Source organism: Mirounga angustirostris, unplaced genomic scaffold, assembly GCF_029215605.1.
Source record: "Mirounga angustirostris isolate CCGP_5_RB_7025 unplaced genomic scaffold, mMirAng1.0.hap1 SCAF_5, whole genome shotgun sequence".
In the NCBI taxonomy this organism is placed as follows: Eukaryota; Metazoa; Chordata; class Mammalia; order Carnivora; family Phocidae; genus Mirounga; species Mirounga angustirostris.
In genome coordinates this window covers 78,628,351-78,652,435 of record NW_026991713.1, presented here as the reverse complement: position 1 = coordinate 78,652,435, position 24,085 = coordinate 78,628,351, and the positions used below count along the sequence as shown (strand labels likewise).

Sequence of the window (24,085 nt, the reverse complement as noted above, 5' to 3'; positions counted from 1 at the left end):
CCCATCAGTTTGTGACTTTGCACAACCAGAAAGCTTCTAAATAGGGAGTTAAGGTTCTTTCATTGCTTTTTTTTCCTCCCCAGAGTACCTTGATTCTCTAGGGTGACTTGTGCTCTACATCACCGTCTGGGGCAGACCCAGCTAGATGCCAACCAGAATCCATCCCACCCACATCTTCCCTACAGCTAACCCCATTTTGTTTCATTTACACCATGGCCAGTTTAAAACAAAAACAAAAAACTTAATTTTTCCAGAATTCCTTGCAGGGTGTCTAAGTGCTATAGTCTTGGCCAGTGAGATGGAAGTAGGTGGATTGGGGCTCCCTCCCCACTTTCAAAAGCTCTTATAAGGGGATGGCCTCTCTGAGCTCACCTTTTGCCCTTTGTACTTTTTTCTCCTTGGAACATGAAGGCTGTTTTCTTTCTATTTTTTTTAAGATTTTATTCCTTTATTTGAGAGAGAGAGAGAAAGAGCATGAGCAGCGGGAAAGAGGAGGAGGGAGAGGGAGAAGCAGACTCCCCACTGAGCAAGGAGCCCCACATGGGGCTCTATCCCAGGACCCTGGGATCATGACCTGAGCCGAAGGCAGACGCTTAATCGACTGAGCCACCCAGGCGCCCCTGAAAGCTGTTTTCTAACTGGAGAAGCCATCTTGTGACCAAAGACAAGAAGCTTAAGGTTTTTTTTTTTTTTTTTTTTTTTAAAGATTTTATTTATTTATTTGTCAGAGACAGTGAGAGAGGGAACACAAGCAGGGGGAGTGGGAGAGGGAGAAGCAGGCTTCCCGCGGAGCAGGGAGCCCAACGCGGGGCTCGATCCCAGGACACTAGGATCATGACCTGAGCCGAAGGCAGATGCTTAACGACTGAGCCACCCAGGCGACCCCCTTTTTTTTTTTTAAAAAAAAAAAAGCTTAAGGGTTAAGCAAGCTGAGAAGCTGATGGCATTTTGGAACTCCTATACCAGACCTTGTCTGCCCATTTCTTGACTTTCTGGGAGAGAAAGAAAAATCTCTCTTTGGTTAGACCACAGAAGTTGGGTCTGTTACTTGGAGCCAGATGTAATCCTAACTGAGTCTAAATTTTAAAAAGTCATAGTTCATGTTTTCTGTAAGAATTGAAAGGCAGTATTCTGTACAACAAAACAGGGGCCGGTCTGGAGCCACACAGACCCTCGGCTTGAATCCTGACCTCGTTATGTATTATAGTCTAGTATTGGCACATAATTTAACTTCTCTGCATCTCGGTTTTCCCATCTTTAAAATGGTGGTGATGATATTTGTGTCATAGAATTTTTAGAAATAATTTCAAAATAATTAGAAATTATTAATAGAAATAATAACGGCACATTAGGCACAGAGATTTTCAACAAATGGTGGCAGCTACTCCCAAGGGAGAGTGTAGTGGGGAGCCTGTAGAGGAAGAGGCAAGTAGTTCAACTTCTGGCAGGTTCTCAGTAAACACAGATTGAAGGACTGAATGGTAGATTAGCTTTACAGCTGCAACCACTCGCCAGCGTGTCCTCGCCATTCGGCCAGTGCCCCTCTCTTATCCTCAGCCTCACCCACAAACACCAGAATACTTGGAGCTCTTCTGTCTTTAAACTTTGGTTGAAAAAGCAAAGGATGTCCTTATGAAAAATTTATTAGCTATAGCCTGGGGATGAAGAGTGTGGACTCTAGAGTCCGAGAAATGTAGAATAGAATCCCTTGTCCTTATTGGCTATGTGCTTTTGTCTTCTGTGAAATGGGAATACTCGGGTGGTTATGAGGACTCAGTATGATAATGTATGTGTTTAAGGAATTCTTGGCCTTGGTATGAGGTCCTCTTGAAGATGTAAGAACAAAACATGGCCTTTACCCTTGAGAATATTCACATATGGGGGATGGGGGCAGAAAGGAGATGGCACTCCTTACACAAAACCATAATAAAAAACAGATTTAGACTTCTGTTTAGCTGTTAAAATGGTTGCAAAAAAAGCCATGTTGATTTATACATATGTCTGTTATATATTAAGAAAAACTGCCAAGCAGTTATGTATAGTTTATACTTGGTAATGCATGAAAAATGATTAAATGGGGTGATTTATGGGAGGTAGATTAACATGGCAGGGAAGATGAAAGGGGCTTTAATTTTTTTAAAAAGCGTATTGATGTTTATTTTACAACATTCATGCATTAGTCCTGAAATATAAAAGGTATTAAAGTTCAAAAAATCGATTTGTTGGGTCTTTGGGAGGTAGGTGTGGGAAGATCGGGTGAGCTAGATGAGTCACTCGAACAAAGGGTTGGGTTTGGTGGGATCCCTAGAGGAGGTGGGATTTGAATGGGTCTGGAAGGAGTAGGAGATTTTGAGGAGGCAGCGGGGGGAGATGAGCATGCTGGGCTTTTGTATGAAATGTAGAATGTAGTGAGATTCATTTTAGAGGAAGATAAGATACAGAAATCATTATTAAGAGAAGTAAGATGTAATGGAGCCAGCCCTTAGATGATTTTTAAGAGAGTGACAAGATTATGCTTTAACATGAGATTTTTTTTTTTTTAAAGGTGGGGAGAATTATGAGAATTATGTTATAAAGGTGACTTCGGAAATAGTATGTTGGATGTTATCGGAATATAAGTGGTGAGGGGTGGGGAGAGGGGCAAGACATCTTTAATCAAGAAAGGCATCAGGGTACATGGATGGCTCAGTCAGTTAAGCGTCCGACTCTTGATTTTGGCTCAGGTCATGATCTCAGGACCCTGAAATCAAGCCCCATGTTGGGCTTTGTGCTCCGTGCAGAGTCTGCTTGGGATTCTATCCCTCTCCTTCTGACCCTCCCCCCCAACTCGAGTTGTGCACACATGCACAAGTCAAATAAAATAAATAAATAAAATCTTAAGAAAAATGGCACACAAGTGAAAGTTGAATTTTAATGGGAAATAGGAAGGATTAAGAATTGAACACCCGGAGTCTAAGATTCTATCATGACCCACAATAACTTACCTTTGTCTTCATTTCATTATATAAATGGGTAAAATAATAGTATCTGTCTTATTAGGTTTTTAGAATAAAGTAATAGCTATGCTTACACAGCACTTGGCACGTTCCAAGCACTATTCTAAGCACCTTACATATTTTAACTTAGATTTAATCTCTACATCAGCCCTAAGAAAAGATATTGTTATTATTCCTATACTACAGAGGAGGAATCTGAGGCACAGAGAGGCTAGATGAATTTCCCTAGACGGTGCATGTTGGACTCAGTATTTTTTTAAATTTAAATTCAATTATTTTTTAAAATTTAAATTCAATTAATTAACATATAATGTATTAGTTTCAGAGCTAGAGGTCAGTGATTCATCAGTCTTATATAATACCCAGTGCTCATTACATCATGTGACCTCCTTAATGTCCATCACCCAGTTAGCCCATCCCTCTACCACATCCCCTCCAGCAACCCTCAGTTTGTTTCCTATGATTAAGAGTCTCATGGTTTGTCTCCCTGATTTTGTCTTGTTTTATTTTTTCCTCTCTCTCCCTATGCTCCTCTGTTTTGTTTCTTAAATTCCAGATATGAGTGAGATCATATGGTAATTGTCTTTCTCTGATTGACTTATTTCGCTTAGTGTAATACCCTCTAGTTCTATCCACATTGTTGTAAATGACAAGGTTTCATTCTTTTTGATGGCTGAGTAGTATTCCATTGTGTGTGTGTGTGTATACACACACACACACATATATATATATATATATATATCACATCTTTATCCATTCATCTGTGGATGGACATCTGGGCTCTTTCCATAGTTTGGCTATTGTGGACATTGCTGCTGTAAACACTGGGGTCTAGTTGCCCCTTTGGATCACTGCATTTGTATGTTTGGGGTAAATACCCAGTAATGGAATTGCTGGGTCATAGGGTGGCTCTGTTTTCAACTTTTTGAGGAACCTCCATACTGTTTTCCAGAGGGTCTGCACCAGCTTGCATTCCCACCAACAGTGTAAGAGGTTTCCCTTTTTTCCTTACTCTTTATCCTCGCCAACATCTGTCATTTCCTGATTTGTTAATTTTAGCCATTCTGACTGGTGTGAGGTGGTATCTCATTGTGATTTTGATTTGTATTTCCCTGATGGCTAGTGATGTTGAGCATTTTTTCATGTGCCTGTTGGCCATTGGTATGTGTTCTTTAGAGAAATGTCTGTTCATGTCTTCTGCCTATTTCTTACCTGGATTTTTTTGTTCTTTGGGTGTTGAGTTTGATAAGTTCTTTATAGATTTTGGATACTAGTCCTTTATCTGCTAAGACATTTGCAAATATCTTCTCCCATTCTGTCAGTTGTCTTGGCTTTGTCTACTGTTCCTTTGCTATGCAAACATTTTTTATCTTGATGAAGTCCCAGTAGTTCGTTTTTGCCTTTGGAGACATGTCTAGCAAGAAGTAGCTGTGGCCGAGGTCACAGAGGTTGCTGCCTGTGTTCTCCTCTAGGATTTTGATGGACTCCTGTCTCACATTTAGGTCTTTCGTCCATTTGGAGTCTGTTTTTGTGTGTGGTGTAAGGAAATGGGCCAGTTTCATTCTTCTGCATGTGGCTGTCCAGTTTTCCCAACACCATTTGTTGAAGAGACTGTCTTTTTTCCACTGGACATTCTTTCCTGCTTTGTCAGAGATTAGTTGACCATAGAGTTGAGGGTCCATTTCTGGGCTCTCTGTTCTGTTCCATTGATTTATGTGTCTGTTTTTGTGCCAGTATCATGCTGTCTTGATGATGACAGCTTTGTAATAGAGCTGGAAGTCTGGAATTGTGATGCCACCAGCTTTGCTTTTCTTTTTCAACATTCCCCTGGCTATTTGGGGTCTTTAATGGTTCCATACAAATTTTAGGATTATTTGTCCCAGCTCTGTGAAAAAAGTTGATGGTATTTTGATAGGGATTGCATTGAATGTATAGATTGCTCTAGGTAGCGTAGACATTTTAACAATATTTGTTCTTCCAGTCCATGAGCATGGAATGTTTTTCCATTTCTTTGTGTGTTCCTCAATTTCTTTCATAAATGTTCTATAGTTTTCAGAGGACAGACCCTTTTACCTCTTTGGTTAGGTTTATTTCTAGGTATCTTATGGTTTTTGGTGCAATTGTAAATGGGATTGACTCCTTGATTTCTCTTTCTTTTGTTTCGTTGCTGTATAGAAATGCAACTGACTTCTGTGCATTGATTTTTTTTATATCCTGTGACTTTGCTGAATTCCTATATCAGTTCTAGCAATTTTGGGGTGGAGTCTTTTAGGTTTTCTACATAGGGTATCATGTCATCTGCAAAGAGTGAGAGTTTGACTTCTTTCTTGCCAATTTGGATGCCTTTTATTTCTTTTTGTTTGATTGCTGAGGCTAGGACTTCTAGTACTATGTTGAATAGCAGTGGTGGTAGTGGACATCCCTGCCGTGTTCCTGACCTTAGGAGAAAAGCTCTCAGTTTTTTTCTCATTGAGGATGATATTCACTGTGGGTTTTTTGTATATGGCTTTTATGATATTGAGATATGTACCCTCTATCCCTACACTGCAGAGTTTTTATCCAGAAAGGATGTTGTATTTTGTCAAATGCTCTTTCTGCATCTATGGAGAGGATCATATGGTTCTTGTCCTTTCTTTTATTAATGTGATGTATCACACTAATTGATTTGTGGATGTTGAACCACCCTTGCAGCCCAGGAGTAAATCCCACTTGGTTGTGGTGAATAATCCCTTTAATGTACTGTTGGATCCTATTACCTAGTATCTTGGTGAGAATTTTTGCATCCATGTTCATCAGGGATATTGGTCTGTAATTGTTCTTTTTGGTGGGGTCTTTGTCTGGTTTTGGGATCAAAGTAATGCTAGCCTCATAAAAACAGTTTGGAAGTTTTCCTTCCATTTCTCTTTTTTGGAACAGTTTCAGAAGAATATGTATTAATTCTTCTTAAAACGTCTGGTAGAATTCTGCTGGGAAGCCATCAAGGCCTGAACTCTTGTTTTTTGTGAGATTTTTGCTTACTGCTTCAGTTTCCTTGCTGGTTATGGGTCTGTTCAGGTTTTCTATTTCTTAATATTTCAGTTTTGATAGTTTATACGTCTCTAGGAATGCATCCATTTCTTCCAGATTTCCTGATTTGTTGGCATATAGTTGCTCATAATATGTACTTGTATTTCTTTGGTGTTGGTTGTGATCTCTCTTTTTTCTTTTTTTTAAAGATTTTTTATTTATTTATTTGAGAGAGAGAGAATGAGAGACAGAGAGCATGAGAGGGAGGAGGGTCAGAGGGAGAAGCAGACTCCCTGCTGAGCAGGGAGCCCGATGCGGGACTCGATCCCGGGACTCCAGGATCATGACCTGAGCCGAAGGCAGTCGCTCAACCAACTGAGCCACCCAGGCGCCCCAAGATCTCTCTTTTTTCATTCATGATTTTATTCTGGTCCTTACTCTTTTCTTTTTTGATAAGTCTGGCCAGGGGGTTATCAATCTTATTCTTTCAAAGAACCGGCTCCTAGTTTCGTTGACTTGTTCTACTGCTCTTTTGGTTTCTGTTTCATTTATTTCTGCTCTAATCTTTATTATTTCTCTTCTCCTGCTGGATTTAGGGTTTATTTACTGTTCTTTCTCCAGCTCCTTTAGGTGTAAGGTTAGGTTGTGTATTTGAGACCTTTCTTGTTTCTTGAGAAAGACTTGTATTGCTATATACTTCTCTCTTAGGACTGCCTTTGCTGCATCCCAAAGGTTTTGAACAGTTGTGTTTTCATTTTCATTTATTTCCATGAATTTTAAAAATTCTTTAATTTCCTGGTTGACCCATTCATTCTTTAGTAGGATGCTCTTTAGCCTCCAAGTATTTAAGTTCTTTCCAAATTTCCTCTTGTGATTGAGTTCCAGTTTCAAAGCATTTTGATCCAAAAATATGCAGGGAATGATCCCAGTCTTTTGGTACTGGTTGAAACCTGATTTGTGATCCAGTTTGTGATCTATTCTGGAGAACGTTCCATGTGCACTGAAGAAGAATGTGCATTCTGTTGCTTTAGGATGGAATGCTCTGAATATATCTGTGAAGTCCGCCTAGTTCAGTGTGTCATTCATAGCCCTTGTTTCCTTGTTGATCTTCTGCTTAGATGATCTGTCCATTGCAATGAGTGGGGTGTTAAAGTCCCCCACTATTATTGTATTATCCCTTCCTCATCTCTTATTACAGTCTTTGATATAAGATCTAATTTCTCTGATATAAGGATTGCTACCCCAGCTTTCTTTTTATGTCCATTAGCATGATAAATTGTTTTCCACCCCCTCACTTTCCATCTGGAGGTGACTTTGGGTCTAAAATGAGTCTGTAGCAGACAGCATGTCAATGGGTCTTTCTTTTTTATCCAGTCTGATTCCCTGTATGTTTTGATTGGAGCATTTAGTGCATTTACATTCAGAGTAACTATTGAAAGATATGAATTTAGTGCCATTGTATTACATGTAAAGTCACTGTTTCTGTATAATGTCTCTGTTCCTTTCTGGTCTGTGTTACTTTTGGACTCTCTCTTCGATTAAAGGATCCCTTTTATTATTTCTTGCAGGGCTGGTTTGGTGATCACAAATTCTTTCAGTTTTTGTTTGTCCTGGAAGCTTTTTATCACTCCTTCTATTTTGAATGATATCCTAGCTGGATAAAGTGTTCTTGGCTGCATATTTTTCTCATTTAGCACCCTGAATATATCATGCCAAGTCCTTTCTGGCCTGCCAGGTCTCTGTGGATAGGTCTGCTGCCAGTCTAATGTTTCTACCCTTGTAGGTTATAGACCTCTTGTCCTGAGCTGCTTTCAAGATTTTCTCTTTGTCTCTGAGATTTGCAAGTTTCACTATTATATGTCAGGGTGTTGACCTATTTTTATTGATTTTTGAGGGGGTTTCTGTGTGCCTCCTGGACTTCAGTGCCTGTTTCCTTCCCCAGATTAGGGAAGTTCTCAGCTATAATTTGGTCCGGTATACCTTCTGCCCTCACTTTCCTCTTCTTCTGGGATCCCAATTATTCTAATATTGTTTCACTTTATGGTATCAGTTATCTCTTGAATGCTCCCTTCATGATCCAGTAGTTGTTTATCTCTCTTTTTCTCAGGTTCTTTATTCTCCATCATTTTGTCTTCTATATCCAATTCTCTCTTCTGCCTCATTTATCCTAGCAGTTAGAGCCTCCATTTTTTATTGCATCTCATTAATAGCCTTTTAAATTTTGACTTGATTAGATTTTAGTTCTTTTATTTCTCCATAAAGGGATTCTTTAGTGTCTTCTATGCTTGTTTCAAGCCCAGCTAGTATGTTTATGATCCTTACTCTGAACTGTAGTTCCAACATCTTACTTATATCCATACAGATTAGGTCCCTGGCAGTCCGTACTGCCTTTTTTTTTAAAGATTTTATTTATTTGTCAGAGAGAGAGAGAGCAAGCACAAGTAGGGGGAGTGGCAGGGAGAGGGAGAAGCAGGCTTCCCGCTGAGCAGGGAGCCGGATGCGGGACTCGATCCCAGGACCCTGGGATCATGACCTGAGCCGAAGGCGGACGCTTAATGACTGAGCCACCCAGGCGTCCCAGTCCATACTGCCTCTTGTTCTCTCTCTCTTTTTTTTTGGATGTTTTTCTGTCTTGTCATTCGTGTAGAAAGTGGTCGCTTTTCTGTTTGTAGAGTTGCAACTTTTTTTAGCTCTCCTGTTGAGTTCACAGGTGTTCAGAATAATTTAATAGCTATCTAGCTGAATTTCTGGGACCAGATGAAACTAAGGTCTCCTATTCCTCTGCCATCTTGGACTGTCCTCTGTTGGAGTCAGTATTTAAATGCAGGTAGGTACAGTCTCTAGGGTCAGTATCTTCAACCACTTCCTAATACTGCCTCTGGCTTACTTATGTATTTGGCATGTTAAAAGCTATTAAGATCTATCTGTTAGTTGATTTTATCCACGTGAAGATGTTAAGAATTTGAAATTTAGGGGCACATGGGTGGCTCGGGTAGTGATCCCGGGGTCTTGGGATCAAGTCCCACATTGGGCTCCCTGCTCAGCCGGAGAGTCTACTCCCTCTCCTTTTGCTGCTCCCTTTGCTTGTGCTTTCTCTCATTCCCTCTCCCACTCTCTGTCAAATAAATAAATAAAATCTTTAAAAAAAATTTGAAATTTATGTTTAGAGTTTAGGCAAAATCCTAGATTGATGGATGATTTCCATGGAGCTTTTATATAACGAGTAAGATAGATGAACTCAGTAAAGAAGATGTCGAATAAAAAGAGAAGCAAGTATAGAACCTTCAGGGAACTCTTTTTTTTTTTTTTACACATTATATATATTAACATATTTACAATCAAATATTTTTAAAAGACTAGAAAATATGGGGCAAGGAAACATGACAGAACATGGCATGCTGAAGTTGATTTGAATCTAATGTTGATCAGTTTTTTGTAGGCCATGAAAGTTTTTAATATCAAGAAAAGATGTCCTCTGTTATGGATAAGTAATGAGTACAGCTTAATCTTTCATTTGATTTACTTTTGGAAATCTTAGAGAAATGCCCATAATCTGCAGAAACACAGCAAACCATAAGATACTTTAGAAACTAAAAAAGCAAAATTGAAAATTTAGTTATTTGCTGTTTGTTATGCTGTGTACAATATATCAAATATTCCCAATTTTATTAGTTTTATTCAATTTTTTATTGAAAGATAGTTGACATACAACATTATATTATTTTCAGGGGCACGCCATAGCAGTTCTGTCCACTCTGCAGTGCTCACCACAATAGGTGTAGTTACCATCTGTCACCAAACAGTGTTATTACAGTATTGTTGACCACATTCCCTTTGCTGTGATTCTAATCTCTGTGACTTATTTTACCCCTGGAAGTTTGTATCTCTTAATCCCCTCCACCTCTTTTGAAGAAGATGCAGAATAAAAAGAGAAACAAATATACAACCTTCAGGGAACTCTTGACATTTAGACATGATGAGGCTGAAGAAATTTATTAGAGGAGGAAGAGCAGGAGCGACCCGAGAAGGGGAAGATGGTGGTAGCAAAGGGAAGAGGCAGACCAACATACATGGACTGTGCTTGCCATCCAGCGCAACAGACCCGTTAGAAGGATGGGTCTGAGAAACTGCCCCTGGTCCAGCCGCCAGGTCATTCATGACCTTGGAGAGCGCAGTTTATGCAATTCAGAGTGCAAAAAACTGAGGATTGCAAGGGAGGGGATGCACTACAGGTGGCCCTATAGCCCAGCCTTTCAAGGACTCAACCCAGGAGAAGCATGCTGCGATAGATAGGTGTGAAGCAGGCACAGGTGGGGGCGGTGATGTGAAAGCAGCATGAACAATCAGGTGGAGAGTGGCCCATTAGCCCGGAACTCCGTAAGAGCCCTTCTTCAGATGGGCTAGAAGAAAGGATGGGGAAATAGAAACAAATGTGATCGGAAGGGTTAAGAGTGAGTAAGTTCACCGCAGGCAGTCTGCATTTTTTCAGTCGAATAGGAGGCAGTGAAAGGAAATTCATAGACAAGCCACTCAGGCTCCTGAGAGGCTGGCTGTCAGGATTATTGGTGCAGAGGAAAAATTTGAAAGAATGACAGAAGTCTCTCATCTAAACAATACAAACTGACACATTTGCCGGGATGTGTCTCTAGGCAGGAAGTTAATTTATCGAAGTGGAAAGTGGTACAAAACAGAAGAGAATGAACTGAGACAAAGGAAAACTTGACTGTATTTGATGGAGGCCTTTTTAGACAGCCAGACTTAGTGGTTCACAGAACCACTTCCCAGGGGAAACCCGAGCACTCTGAGTGGTGAGAAACAGCTTGAGTTTGGTTAAAACTGCACTGCCAAAGCTCGGGGGAAGCACTCTATAAAAAAGGGAGATGTCCAGCAGGGAGGTCTCTGCCTTAGATGCTACTCCGGGTAAGGTCTTGTGCAGTCTTCAGTTTAACTGATTGTCTCTAGAGCCATCTTTAGTTGGAATGACATCGGCTTGCACTATTTCAGATGTGTTGTTGTAATGACTTGAGGGGCCTGGGGGAAAAGGACTAAAGTGATTCAGTAATTATGAGCATGGAGCTAAAAAATCAGCACCCCCATCAATCCATCAGTGGGCCTTTTGGGGGTTGCTTTGAAAGACATCAGGAGGAACTTATCCAGGTGTTTGTAGTATTTTATTTTTTTTTAAGATTTTATTTACTTATTTGAGAGAGACAGTGCATGAGCAATGGTGGGCGGGGGTGGGGGACTAGAGGGGCAGAGGGAGAGGTAAGAGAGAATCCCAACCAGGCCCCACACCCAGTGTGGAGCCTGTCACAGGGCTCGGTCTCACTACGCTGAGCCAATGACCTGAGCTGAAACCAAGAATTGGACGCTCAACCGACTGTGCCACCCAGCTGCCCCGTGTGTAGCATTTTAGATAGTCATGATATTCTTGACTTCAGTGGTTCTCAGTGGGCTGGCCACATAATTTGTAGAGCCCTGTGTAAAATGAAAATGTGTGGCCCCTTGTTCAAAAAGCAGGAAAAAAAGCAATGTTAAAGGTACAGACATAAAAAGTTTTTCCTTCTACACTCTCTCCCTTGACTTGTCCTCATGTTTGCTCTTTAATATCGTTCTCAGTGAAGAGAAATTAAAAATTTAAGTAATTAGCATGATTTGTACTGTTTATATGCTGTGCAAGGCCAGTGTTAAATGCGAACATAAGAGCATTTGACACATCTGCAGAATTACTGAAATCACACACTTCGTATTTTGTAATTTGTATGTGCATATGTGTATTGTTCCTACCAGAACGTGAAAACACTGCCCAAAACTAACTACTTTTATTCACTTCTTGATACCTGCATTCTATTAGCCTTTGTCTTACAGAAGGAAGGGCTGGCTTTAAGGAAGGACTGAAAAGAAAAAGAACCATGGGTTGCCCTATCTTTCCTTTTCTTTCTGTGCCATTATTTTCACTGTACATGGTCAGCTAATACAGGGAAGTAATAGGAGTAAGAGGATATGATAGGGTTCCTTGGTTCTTTGTGTTTCTTGGAAAGACATTGCTTTGTTTCTACATATGCAAAGTGAGTTGTGGTTTCTTTGAATGGAAAGCATGGCTTCTGGGAGCTGTCAGCACCCACCCACCTACTCACTTAGTTGTCTTTGTAACACACTTACCTTGAACTAATCTTGCTGGACTCCCATGCATCATGAATCCACAGAAATTCTGTGCTTTTGGGTCATGGCAAACACTGTAAGAATGGTGGCCACACATACTAAACAGGATCTCCTCTGCTCACACGCATGCTCCGTTTCCCCATTAGACCGCACTTAACAAACCACAAGTTCAAAGTTAAATTAAGAATCTCAGAATGATGACAGCAGAGCATTAAACCAAGCATGGAGCATTTCTGGGCATGGGGTCCTGTGTGACAACATAGGTCACAAGTCCATGAAGATTTCCCTGTTCTCAGAGGTCAAAGAGCACACTTTTAAGCCTGTTTCCCTCTGGTCCTAAAGACTCCCCTTCATTATCAAAGTTTGCAATGGGTCAGGTTTGTGTCTGGTATCCCAGGGACCCTCTCCTGGCCATCAGCACTGTTATTTTTGCCTTTCATACATTTTTTGAATCACTCTCTATTACCTCTGCCATTGCCTTGGTTCACATCCCTGTCAGCTCTTATGTAGATCCTGTGGTGTCTACGTGGGGTGTCTCTCTCCATCAAATGAGGGCCCCCAAATGTGGGGTGATGATTGGGTCAAAGCCAGTGGTGCAAAAATTCACCTGAGGCAGAACAAAGGAGATAGAAGTTTATTGCATACACCACGGGGGGTTGGGGCAGCCAGGAGAGTAGAGGAGAGAGACTGTCAGCAACGAGGCAGTGGGTGGAGGCTGTTTTTAAAGTGGGGAGATGAGGAGGTATGGTGCTGTATGGAATTCTCCCATTTTTGGTAACTCTGCCTAATTGTAAATAGCCCATTGGTTGGTTAGGGCTGATGGATATATATATATTTTTAAAGATTTATTTATTTGAGAGATTGAAAGAGTGAGTGGGGGGGGGATAGTGGGGGTGGGAGCAGAGGGAGAGAATCCCCAAGCAGACTTCTCACTGAGTGCAGAGCCCAACGTGGGGCCGCATCTCATAACCCATGAGTCAGACGCTTAACCGACTGAGTCACCCAGGTGCCCCAGGCCAATGGATATTTTGAGGTGGGTCACCTGAGGGCCTGTTTGTATTCAACCAGGGGGTCGCTGCGGGCCCTTTCTACATTCCATTGCTCAAGCCTCCTGCCTAAAAGCAGTCCCTACACACCCTGCAGTTAGTTTCTTCCCTGTATTCTACGACACATTGCCAGACAAATCTTCCAAATAATATTGGGTATGAGGCTACCCTGCCTGCCCCAGAAAGCTTTATTTGACCTCCTGTGGGCTATGGCTAATGGCGGGGTTTTTATACTGGTGGTCCTGGGGTGGAGACTGCAGGGAGATAGGTTTGGTTTGACCTACACAGTATTTAAAGAAATTTAAGCCAATACTTAAAGTTTGGGAGATTTCACCTAATTGAAATCCAGATTTTAAAAACATGAAATCTGGCTACTCTGGGCTCGTGGTTTCCTTGTGTTGGGCTGATGCCCATAGAGAACAGGAGGACCTGTGGACTTGGGAAAGAAGACATTTAGATTTACTTTTAGGGCATATTGACTCATTGTTCTGGCACAATCATCACTTTCACTTATGTAAATTTAAAGCAAACATCTGCCTATTGTCCTCAGGGAATGCTGATCTTTTAGTCTGAGAAATTTTCTCCACCTTCATAATGGAATGTATGCTTTGTAGCAGCCCTTGCTTACTTTTTTTTCGGAGAAATATTTCTTAGGTCTCACCTGGTCAGTGTCAGCACAGGTCACCTGGAGGTCACTTTGTGACCTCAACTGGTCTTGACCTTTTTTTCCACGCTTGTCTTCCCCTGTCCTGCTGGGCTGAGACCCAGGCTCTGCCCCTCTGGAGTGCTTTAAGTTCACCCCACCTTTTCTCCTACTCCTACTGGCTCTTCTCTTTGTTTGAACCATTCCTTCTCTTTCCTCCAGGCCCACTTGAAGCAGTTCAGGAAACCTTTGCTGAGAGCCTCTGTCAGAGCTCAGCGCGCAAACTGTGCTGGAGGCAGGTAATGAAATTTTGGGATTTTGAGATGCTCAAGTACCAAGTGGGTGGTGAGTTCAGGGTGTTTCTGAGGATTCATTCCAGCCCGATGATTTTGAGATGTTCTAATCTGTGCAGTGCCGGTGCCTATATATGGCCAGGCATTTGGCATCTAGCTGTTTTTTGAAATCGTATTTCGTGAGAGGAGCTTGATTCGCACCCTCTCAGGGCATCATAAGGGCAACACTAGCATCAGTCTCCATTTTACAGATGAGGAAACCGTTTTCTTCAAAACTGGCACTCCAAATAGCTTTCCACACCTATGTCTTCTTTTTTTTTTTCCAATTAACAATTGATAATTTTTTTTAAATTTTTAAAATTTTATTATGTTAGTCACCATACAATTCATCATTAGTTTTTGATTCATTGTTTTCATATAATACCCAGTGCTCCATGCAGTATGTGCCCTCTTTAATACCCATCACCAGGCTAACCCATCCCCCCACCCCCCTCCCCTCTAGAACCCTCAGTTTGTTTCTCAGAGTCCATAGTCTCTCATGGTTCATCTCCCCCTCCGATTCCCCCCCTTCATTTTTCCCTTCCTTCTCGTAATGTCCTCCATGCTATTCCTTATGTTCCACAAATAAGTGAAACCATATGATAATTGACTTTCTCTGCTTGACTTATTTCACTTAGCATAATCTCCTCCAGTCCCATCCATGTTGATGTAAAAGTTGGGTATTCATCCTTTTTTTTAATCTGTTAGATTTTTTTTTTTATTATGTTCGCACCGTACATTACATCATTAGTTTTTGATGTAGTGTTCCATGATTCATTGTTTGCATATAACACCCAGTGCTCCATGCAGAACGTGCCCTCTTTAATACCCATCACCAGACTAACCCATCCTCCCACCCCCCTCCCCTCTAGAACCCTCAGTTTGTTTCTCAGAGTCCATCATCTCTCATGGTTCATCTCCCCCTCTGATTTCCTCCCCTTCATTCTTCCCCTCCTGCTAGCATCTTCTTCTTCTTCTTCTTTTTTTTTTTTAAACATATAATGTATTATTTGTTTCAGAGGTACAGATCTGTGATTCAACAGTCTTACACAATTCACAGCGCTCACCATAGCACATACCCGCCCCAATGTCCATCACCCAGCCACCCCCTCCCTCCCACCCCCCACCACTCCAGCAGCCCTCAGTTTGTTTCCTGAGATTAAGAATTCCTCTGGAGAGTGTTATGCTGAGCGAAATAAGTCAATCAGAGAAAGACATGTATCCACATCTATGTCTTCTTTCTTCAAATAGGTTATATACTTGTCGAAGGCCACGAGTGTGCTTTTGCCAGACTGTTATCTGTCATCATCCATAAATGTTTACGTGATGAGAGAAACGGTTTACTCGACCAGTGTGCACCAAGGCCGACTGGACAAGGCTCCATGGGGGTGGGTGCAGAGGAGACTCAAGTAGAAAAGATGGGTGTGTCTCATAAGTTATACTAGAAGATAGGCCTCCTGCCTGTGCACAAATACAGTACCGAGTTCTGGATCTCGAGCTTTGAAGTTAGATGGGCCTCGCTGTGTCTGTCTCCTCCTCTGCAAAATGCAGGCAACGAGAGCATGTAATTTGTACCAGTGGTTTTCAGCTGGGGTGATTTTTGCCCTGTGGGAGTCATTTGGCGATGTCAGGAAACCTTCTTCATGTTACAACTGGGGATGGAGGGAGGACCGACATTCAGTGAGTAGAGTCCAGGGATGCTGCTGAACACCCTACGGTGCAGGGGACAGAACAAGGAATTACAAAGAACTACACTGACAGGAGTGCTGAAGTTGAGAAACCCTGCCTCACTGGTTTGTAAAGATGAAGCCAGGTAATGGATGCCATCTCAAAGATTATAAAATCAGCTTTTAGGGGGGTGACCCCCAAAAGGCTCAATTTCCGTGGCATCTGTGATTCTTGCCAAGGAAAACCCTTTGTGATAAGGATTTTGAGCTCTCCTGCTGTTTAGAGGACTCACTGGGGATATTGTTTGTGTTACATTGTGTACTAACATGAGCTGGCTGGATTTATCGGAGCTGTAAAAACAATTGTTAATTTTTAGGGTGTTCCTGGTAAACTTCCTGCTTGCTTAACCAGTTTGTTCTGTGGAGATAATTTTGGTGTGTGGGTTTAAATCCTCTGATGGAAAATGTTTTGGTTAATGAATTTCCAAAATATATTTTGACAAGTGGGAGGTGAAAAGTTTTTGTTTTCACATCAAGACGCCTCATGTTTTTCTAGCCCTAGATTTAAAACAAAGCCTCTCTCCCCTCAGTTTACTGTCTTACCTGCCCACTGCACCCATTTGGGTATTTGTGGGAGTGGTTTGGAGGGCTGTTGGATTTCCATCTATTCTTTGTTGGGTTTGCAGGGGAGATTGTTATTTAAATTTTTTTGTAATTACTAAAGTAATATGCACCTTACAGAAGATTTTAGTAATATAGAAAAACCATAAAGATGTAGTAAAAAAAAAAAAAGTTATCGGTAATCCTACCACACAAAGGTATAACTACGTTGCTGTGTTTCTGTCCATTTTTAAAATTTATATATTTTTTCCATATTGTAATATTCTGAGTCTATGATTTGTGTTTCTGCCTTTTTATTTTACTTATTTTGTCTTTCCCCACACTACAAAAATAACTAAATATTATTTCTAAGGACTGTAAAATATTCCACCTAGGGATGTTTCATGATTAATCCGATTGCGGAGCCTGTTTTCAGTATTTGATGAATATCATATATCATTTGATGAATATCAATTATGCTGTCAGCATTTCCTGTCTTTCAGATCATTTTTATTTTTATCATAGATAACCAGAAGTAGAAAAAAGGATGGGCATGCATATGGATATCTTGATTGATATTGCTATTGGTTGCCAAAAATGTGTATACTGATTTTCGCCACCAGCAGCAGAGTGATAGTCTCATTTTAATAATATTTGGCAGTTTTCTAGGGGGAAAGATATTTCATTTTTCTTTTTTGTTTGATATTAATGAGATCAAATAGTTTATATGACTGTTAACTGCATTTCCTGTTTAACAAACTGTTCATGAACTTTACCCATTTATTATTTATTATTGGGGATTCATAGTTTTCTCATTTGTCATAGACTATGTTATTATTAACCCTTATTAACCTTCTCTCACATATTTTGACCTAGTTTTTTTTTTTCCTCTAATTTTCTATTTGGTTTGTCTTTCAATTTTGTTTTTAGTCGTATAGAAGTATAAAATTTTTATGTAGTCAAATCTTGATTTTTCTTCTTCGCGGTCTTCAACCTTCCTTTGTCTTTACTGAAATGAATGCTTTTCTGTTCTGGAGGTCACTATACTGAATTGTCAATGTTTAAAATTCTGCCCCCACTCTGCACCACTATAGAGTTTCTCAATGAGGATAAATGGGCCTCGAGTGCTTGATCCAATCTGGGCACCCACCATGAAAAAACCTCCCCATCTGTGTGTGTGTGGGGGGGTGTGTGTGGTGGGTGTGTGGGTGGGTGGGCATGAGTGAGTAGGGAAAGTTGATGAGAAAGGGTGGGGCTCCTATTGGGTCATGGCTTGTTTGGTCTTAATTTCCTTTCCCACAGGGTAGACGTGAGCTTCCCTGAAGGCAGGGGCTTCCATCCGTTCTTACATGCCTGAGTAACTGGGACCAGTACCTTGCCTAGCAAACTGTGGCAGTGCCTGGCACAGAGCTGGCCATGACCATTCTTTTATTTCTCTAGTGCCAGAGAAGGTTCACTGAGTAGAGACTGTGGCCAAGTCCCTTCCACTCCTTACGCCTTAAGTTTCATTCTCTTGGGCTCCAGACTCTGTTGCTCAGGCCTCATTAAGGTAATTCACTGCCATGTGGGTGGATTTCCCCTGGTGCCATTCACCAGCTGAAGCTTGAAGAGAAAGGTAATAATAGCAAATACAAATAGTGCTTACTTGTTTTGCAAAGTGCTTCGACTACAGCTTTTTTATATGCTTCTCCCCTCAACCTTAGGAGGTTAAATACTATTTTCATCTCCATTAATTTGGAGGAAACCACCACTCAATAGAAGCATAATTAAAATCTAGAGCTTCAGACCCCAGAGCTGATCCTCTGTACTTAGGAAACAATTCCGTCGTTGTAATTTCTGGTTGTAATTTCTTGGTGGTACTACTGGGCAGGAGGTAGGCAGCAACTTTGGGTTTTGGAGTCAGGCATATCTTGGATGGAATCCCAGTAGAGTCCTGTCTTAAGATTGTAACTTTGCGACTCGTCCAGCCTGAGCTGTGGTTTTTTGTCTGTAAATGGAAGCAACAGTGCCTACCTTGCAGGGATATGAGAAAGATTAAATTGAGGTTATATATACAAGATGCCTAGCACAGCACCTGGCTTACTCATTGCAGGAGCTCAGTAAGGATTGCTGCCTAGTCTTTAAAGCTAAAAATGCTTCTGTTCTTTTTTGTTAAAAAAAATTTTCAGAATAACTGGCAAACCTGCTCAGACTTGTGAAATTTTAGTAAATATTATTATATTTCAGTGCAAGAAACATTTATCTGGCCTATTTATTATCCTGTTGAATAGATGATTTTGTTTTCTGTTATGGATGTCAACTCCTTCTCTGAAATCCTTCTGCTTGGAGAACTTTGTGATGAATCCCCAGCTTAGGACTGTACTCACAGCCAAAATAAAACATGTTTTGTCTACATGTTTATGTAAAAAAGCACAGGCCGTTTTTTTGGAAGGGCCATAACCTAGTCATTCCTTTACACATAGTTGAGATTTTTGGCATCATTCATGTTACTTGTTACTTGCCCCATGTATCATAAACATTCAGGTAACAAAGCACTCTTAAAAAGGAAGTTGTAGGGAAGCCTGGGTGGCTCAATCATTTAAGCATCTGCCTTCAGCTCAGGTCATGATCCCAGGGTCCTGGGATCGAGTCCTTGGCTCAGGTCATGATCCCAGGGTCCTGGGATCGAGTCCTGCATTGGGCTCCTTGCGTAGTAGAGAGTCTGCTTCTCCCTCTGCCTGCTGCTCCCCCTGCTTGTGTGCTCATGCTCACTCACTCTCTCTCTTAAAAAAGAAAAAGTTGTAGAAAATCATGAGAGAAGAGAAAGTTGCTTAGGTAACTCAGGAGAACAGTTGTTACTTAAATTTCCATTTTTCATACCATATGTAAATTGAGTTGGATCTGATTGGTCCTTATGCTGGATTTTGTCATCCACATAAAAAGCCTCCACTAATATTATGAAATTCTGCCTAAAGAATTTCAACATGAGGATGGTCTTGCCATTTAACTTCTATTGTGTTTATTCAGATTTTTTTCACTTTAATAAATTGAACCAAGTAATTATAAATGTTAGCTTAGAGTTCTCTTATAATCCAATGCAGCCTTGTTTCTTACGGAGTTAAAGATAATGCCCTTTGTCAATCTTTTTTAAAATGTGTCTTACATCTTTTTACTTTTGTCCCTGAAGCCATGGTTGCATTTTCAACAATACACCATCTTAGGATTGGAATGGGGAAAGGTTAATGTGAGTGGGGCTTTATTGGGTTAATAACTAACCTCCTTGTTCTTATTCTGGGAGATTTAGTCTGTTGTCCTATGGTTTCTCCATCTCCCCTGGAATGGAGGAGACATGGTGGTAGGAATGGAGAGACAAAGATGGGAAAGCCTCTTTTTAATGTAATTTATAGAAGTTACATAAGTTAGAGTCATAAATTAGTTGCATTTTTATATAATTCATGCCATATGTATATGCTTTACATAACACATGGATACAGTTAAGTATCAATGATTAAGTGAAATTTACGTGATTTCTAAGTTCCTTATTTCTAGAGTTCAAGGACCAAAGTGAATGAACTGTTGGCAAAATCTTGTGACTATTGGGCGCCTGGGTGGCTCAGTTGGTTAAGCGACTGCCTTCGGCTCAGGTCATGATCCTGGAGTCCCGGGATCGAGTCCCATGTCGGGCTCCTTGCTCAGCAGGGGGTCTGCCTCTCCCTCTGCCCTCTTCCTTCTCGTGCTCTCTGTCTCTCATTCTCTCTCTCTCAAATAAATAAACAAAATCTTTAAAAAAAAAAAAAAATCTTGTGACTATTGTAAAGTGAGTGTAGGACATTGTAAAATGCCACACCCAGTTTTAATGGTAGGTAGGCAGTTGTTTTCCTAAAATTCAGGCCTAATGTTTGATTTCTTAATTTGCAGCCAAAGTGGACATTTGGGGGCAGAGGTGGGAGTGTTGATAACGGTAAAGAGAGTAGATTAAGCATGGAAGAATAAAATCGATGCTGATATGACTATTAATTTACAGGATACAAAGGCCTAAAGACTGTCTGTGCTTTGTGTTCTTGAGATAGCAATCTAGTTGGGCCGCCCTGAGCCCATCACTTCAGCCAGATCGTTTTGGCACCAGCCCTCTGAAACAAAGCCTGAGAATGTAGAGAGTTTTACCAGGCATTTCTTGTTGCTGGCTGGTTGGCTTATGGAGTAAATAGAGTAATTAGCTCTCATTAGCACTCCCACAAGCTGTAATGCATCCACCTGAGGCGAAGAGACGCTTGCTTCTGTTCCTGAAAATGTGAAAATCCCCATCTGATCTCTTCAGTCTGAGCATTTTTGCACTGCAGGAACAGAATGCCAACTTGGCAAGAATAAAATCGACCAAGTGTCTCAAATGACAGTAGCAAATCCTACTGACCAGGGTGGAAGGCTTTCCTAAGAGCGATGACTGTGTCTAAGAAATCGGTGAGCCTTAGATAGCCTTTTCTTCTCTCCCCCTCACCCCGCTTCTTGTGTATTTGACTAACACGAACCAGGTTAGTTCAGAGATTGAACACTGGTGGTCCTCTGACTTGATCTCCTTTGCCTCTTGTCAGCTGTAATTCAGAAGTTGTGGTATCAACAGAGTGTCTGGGTTGTTTCAAGTCTTTGAGAAAGAGAGACCTCTGAGGGTGGTTTGTGGCCCTGTTCAGGACCACCTGCCCTGGATAGTCCTTGTTCCTCTGAAATACAGATCTATAGTTATGAAGCTGGGGGCCAGAAGGCACATGGAGGAGGCAAAGTCTTGGGGCTTTGTACACAATCCTGGAGAAATATATCGAAAAACTGCAAATTGGCGGGTTTTATAGGAAAGAACCCTGAACCAAGAATCTGGCAATCTGATCCCAACATTGATTAGGTATGTGATCCTGGGCATAAAAGTGAGCTAATAAAACCAGCCCTGCCCTCAGAGGGAGAGCTGTGAGGGTCCAATGAGACATTGTGTAAAAAGCGATAAAACGTTAAGCAGGAGTGCGATTTTTAAGTTGAGTTTTTCATATGGAGTACGTTATCTGCATTTTTAACATTCTGAACCCAAACCTTTGGCAATAAGATACAGACACTGCAAATACCTGCTATTGCTCTGACTTCTACTTTTGTGACATCCCTCACTCCATCGCGGGCCCTCAACTGGGCTGGAGCCTGAATGACTGGTGGACGGTTCCTCAAGGGTTCCTGGAAGTTGGTACAGCCTCCTGGGCAATGCTATAGCGGTAGCTCTTGATTCTTGCTCAGGCCCGTCTGCCATCTGCTTTCTTGGGGATGCAGTAAATACCGCGACGTCGTCAATAACCTGTCAGCTCCACGAATTGTTCCCTCTTATTGAAAGTTTGAGATGCTGGGGATAAAGTGTTCAGGACTTCGTTTCATACTTCTATGTAGAACTGTTTAAGTAGCTTGAGACTGATTACCTAGTATTTGAGGTCCTGAAGCAAGTATGCCTTATGTGGGGAGGGGCAGGCTCCATTGGTTAAGGTTGAAAACATCAGACCCGGCATCCTGTGATCCGGTGTCAGTTTTCAGTGCCACATGACGTTGTGATGGGCACCTTGCTAGCCTGGCAATGTCTCACCTTACTTGTGACCCTGTGATATTCCTGGGCATTATTTAACTCCTGTCCCTGTTGATTGCCTTGGGTTGGTATTCAGAAAGTGATCTGGGCTATCAAAAACGTAATTATTTAAACCAAGTCATAACTATTTTTCAAAGATTGTTTTCGGCCTTCCTAGGACCTCTGATAGTATGTTGTGATAGAACATGTGTAGGGCCTGTAACTTCCTCAGTAGAATTGAAAAAAATAACTTTCTACACTTAGAAAACAGCAAACAGCCTGTCTTTGCTGAGATACACTGGATGCGTCCTGAGACCAGGAATTGGGTGCTGAGGGATTTTAGGGCTGAGGCAAAGGTAGTAGGATTCAGTGGAGGAGAAGCTGACCAGCAATGCAGTTGCAGTGGAGGCCCCAGCTGCCCTTATGGGGAGCTTTGGGTTGGGATGGCCCCAGTGGAGGCAAGGGACTGGACCTTTGTATTCCTGAATCAGCCCATTGCTGGCAACTGGCCACCCCCTCTGGTGGCTTAACCTTGATGACGCAATGTCCTGCAGCTGGCTGGGGGCCTTCCCGTTGAGCTGTCAGCAGCCAGGATGAGTGCAGCTGGTTCCAAAAATGGGGTTTGGGTGAAGCACACCAATGTCTACTCCCCTGTCCCAAAGAAGCTAACCCCTTAAAAAAGAAACAAACAGTAATAGATGGCACCAAAATAGCGGCATATGTGGTCTCTTTATCTGCAGAGTCAGAAAGTTTGGATCCCTTAGCAAAACCGAAGGAAGAGGTCATAGCCTTCTGTTAATGATAAACAGATCTCTAGTCTTTCAGAAATTTGTGAGATACTTGGGTAATATTTACACCTGATTGCGGTGTAGCCGGGGCCAGCTTCTGTATGTGTGAAATGGCTGGCCTGTAATTGAGTGATTTTTGCCTAAGTATGAATTACTGCAAGTTTAGAATGTTAATCCTGTGTGTACAGAAATGAATTTGTTTCCGGAATATTTAAACTCATGTTGAATTTATAGGATTGGTGGGTCACCACCACAAAAGTCAGGCAAAGCAGGTTAAGGCACACAAACCATCAACCCCAGAACTTTCCAGGGGACCCTGCGGCTGGAGGGCAACTATGGGAGAGTTCTAGCCTCTGCTGAAGTTCCAGTCACCTGATAGGGCTTTTTAATATGGTTGAGGATAATAATTTAGGAGTTATATTGCCAGAGGATAAGTTAATGTGCTTTGAAAAAAAGTGAACCAGTGTTCTGGCATTTCCAAAAGTCAGTTGTACTCAGCAAATGTCTGAAACTGTCTGGCATGGTCTGTGGTGTAAGTGGGGTGGGTAAACAAGGCCAAAGCCACCCTACATCTTTTCCAACCTCAGATTAAGTCATATCTGCAAAAGCGAACACAGTTCTTCCTCAATTTCCGCCTTCTAGTGAGTGAAGGAGGCAGTGGGTTCTGCCGACCCATCGTCTCAGTTTGTGTTGTGGGGCCCGGAGGTAGGGAAGTCTGATGATTTGGGCCTGGCACAGAGCAAAGGTGTGCGTTCTGACCAGTGGACCTCCCTTCCCAGAGACTCCCTGTCCACTGCTACGTAACCCTTGTATTCCTTGCCTTGCCACTCAGGAGCTCCGAAATGCCAAGTCATGCAAGGTGTGCTAACCTGTTTGTATTCCTAGTGGAGAGATAAATAGGTCACTGTTCCTTACTCAGAAACTGAACAGCTCCAGCTGCCTTCGTGGTAGGTTCTGTATTAGACACCCATCTCACCTCTCGGAGGGTTGTGGCAATTTGGTGATTGCACGTGAAGGAGGTGATCTGCCAGCCGGTTGATTGTATTGCCTGGAAATGGGAGATGGCATAAAATAAGCTTTCAAGGTTTCCTCAGATGAGAAGGAAGTTAATGTAGCATAGTGACTCTGCTGCAGAGGATGGGCTGAGGTGAGTCTGTCGAACACGTGCTCCGTGTCTTCTTGAACTCTCCACTGGATGGTCTTTCTCAGTGTGATCCCTCGAGTGGCAGGTGATCTGATAGTGCAGGGAGCCGGCAAGGCAAGCCATAATGTGGTTCGTGTT

General features: G+C 41.7%; 1 protein-coding gene across 11 annotated transcripts in view; it reads left to right on the top strand.

Moving 5' to 3' along the window:
• PPFIBP1 (PPFIA binding protein 1) overlaps positions 1-24,085 on the top strand; it is a 177,914-nt gene that overhangs the window by 5,149 nt on the left and 148,680 nt on the right. For 9 of the 11 annotated variants that reach the window (XM_045873708.3, XM_045873705.3, XM_045873706.3 and 6 more), the window contains exon 2: positions 14,076-14,152. The exons of the other annotated variants lie outside the window; for them this stretch is intronic. The gene's annotated coding sequence lies outside the window, so the exon portion shown is untranslated. The remainder of the gene's footprint in view (positions 1-14,075; positions 14,153-24,085) is intronic. 11 annotated transcript variants of the gene reach the window in all.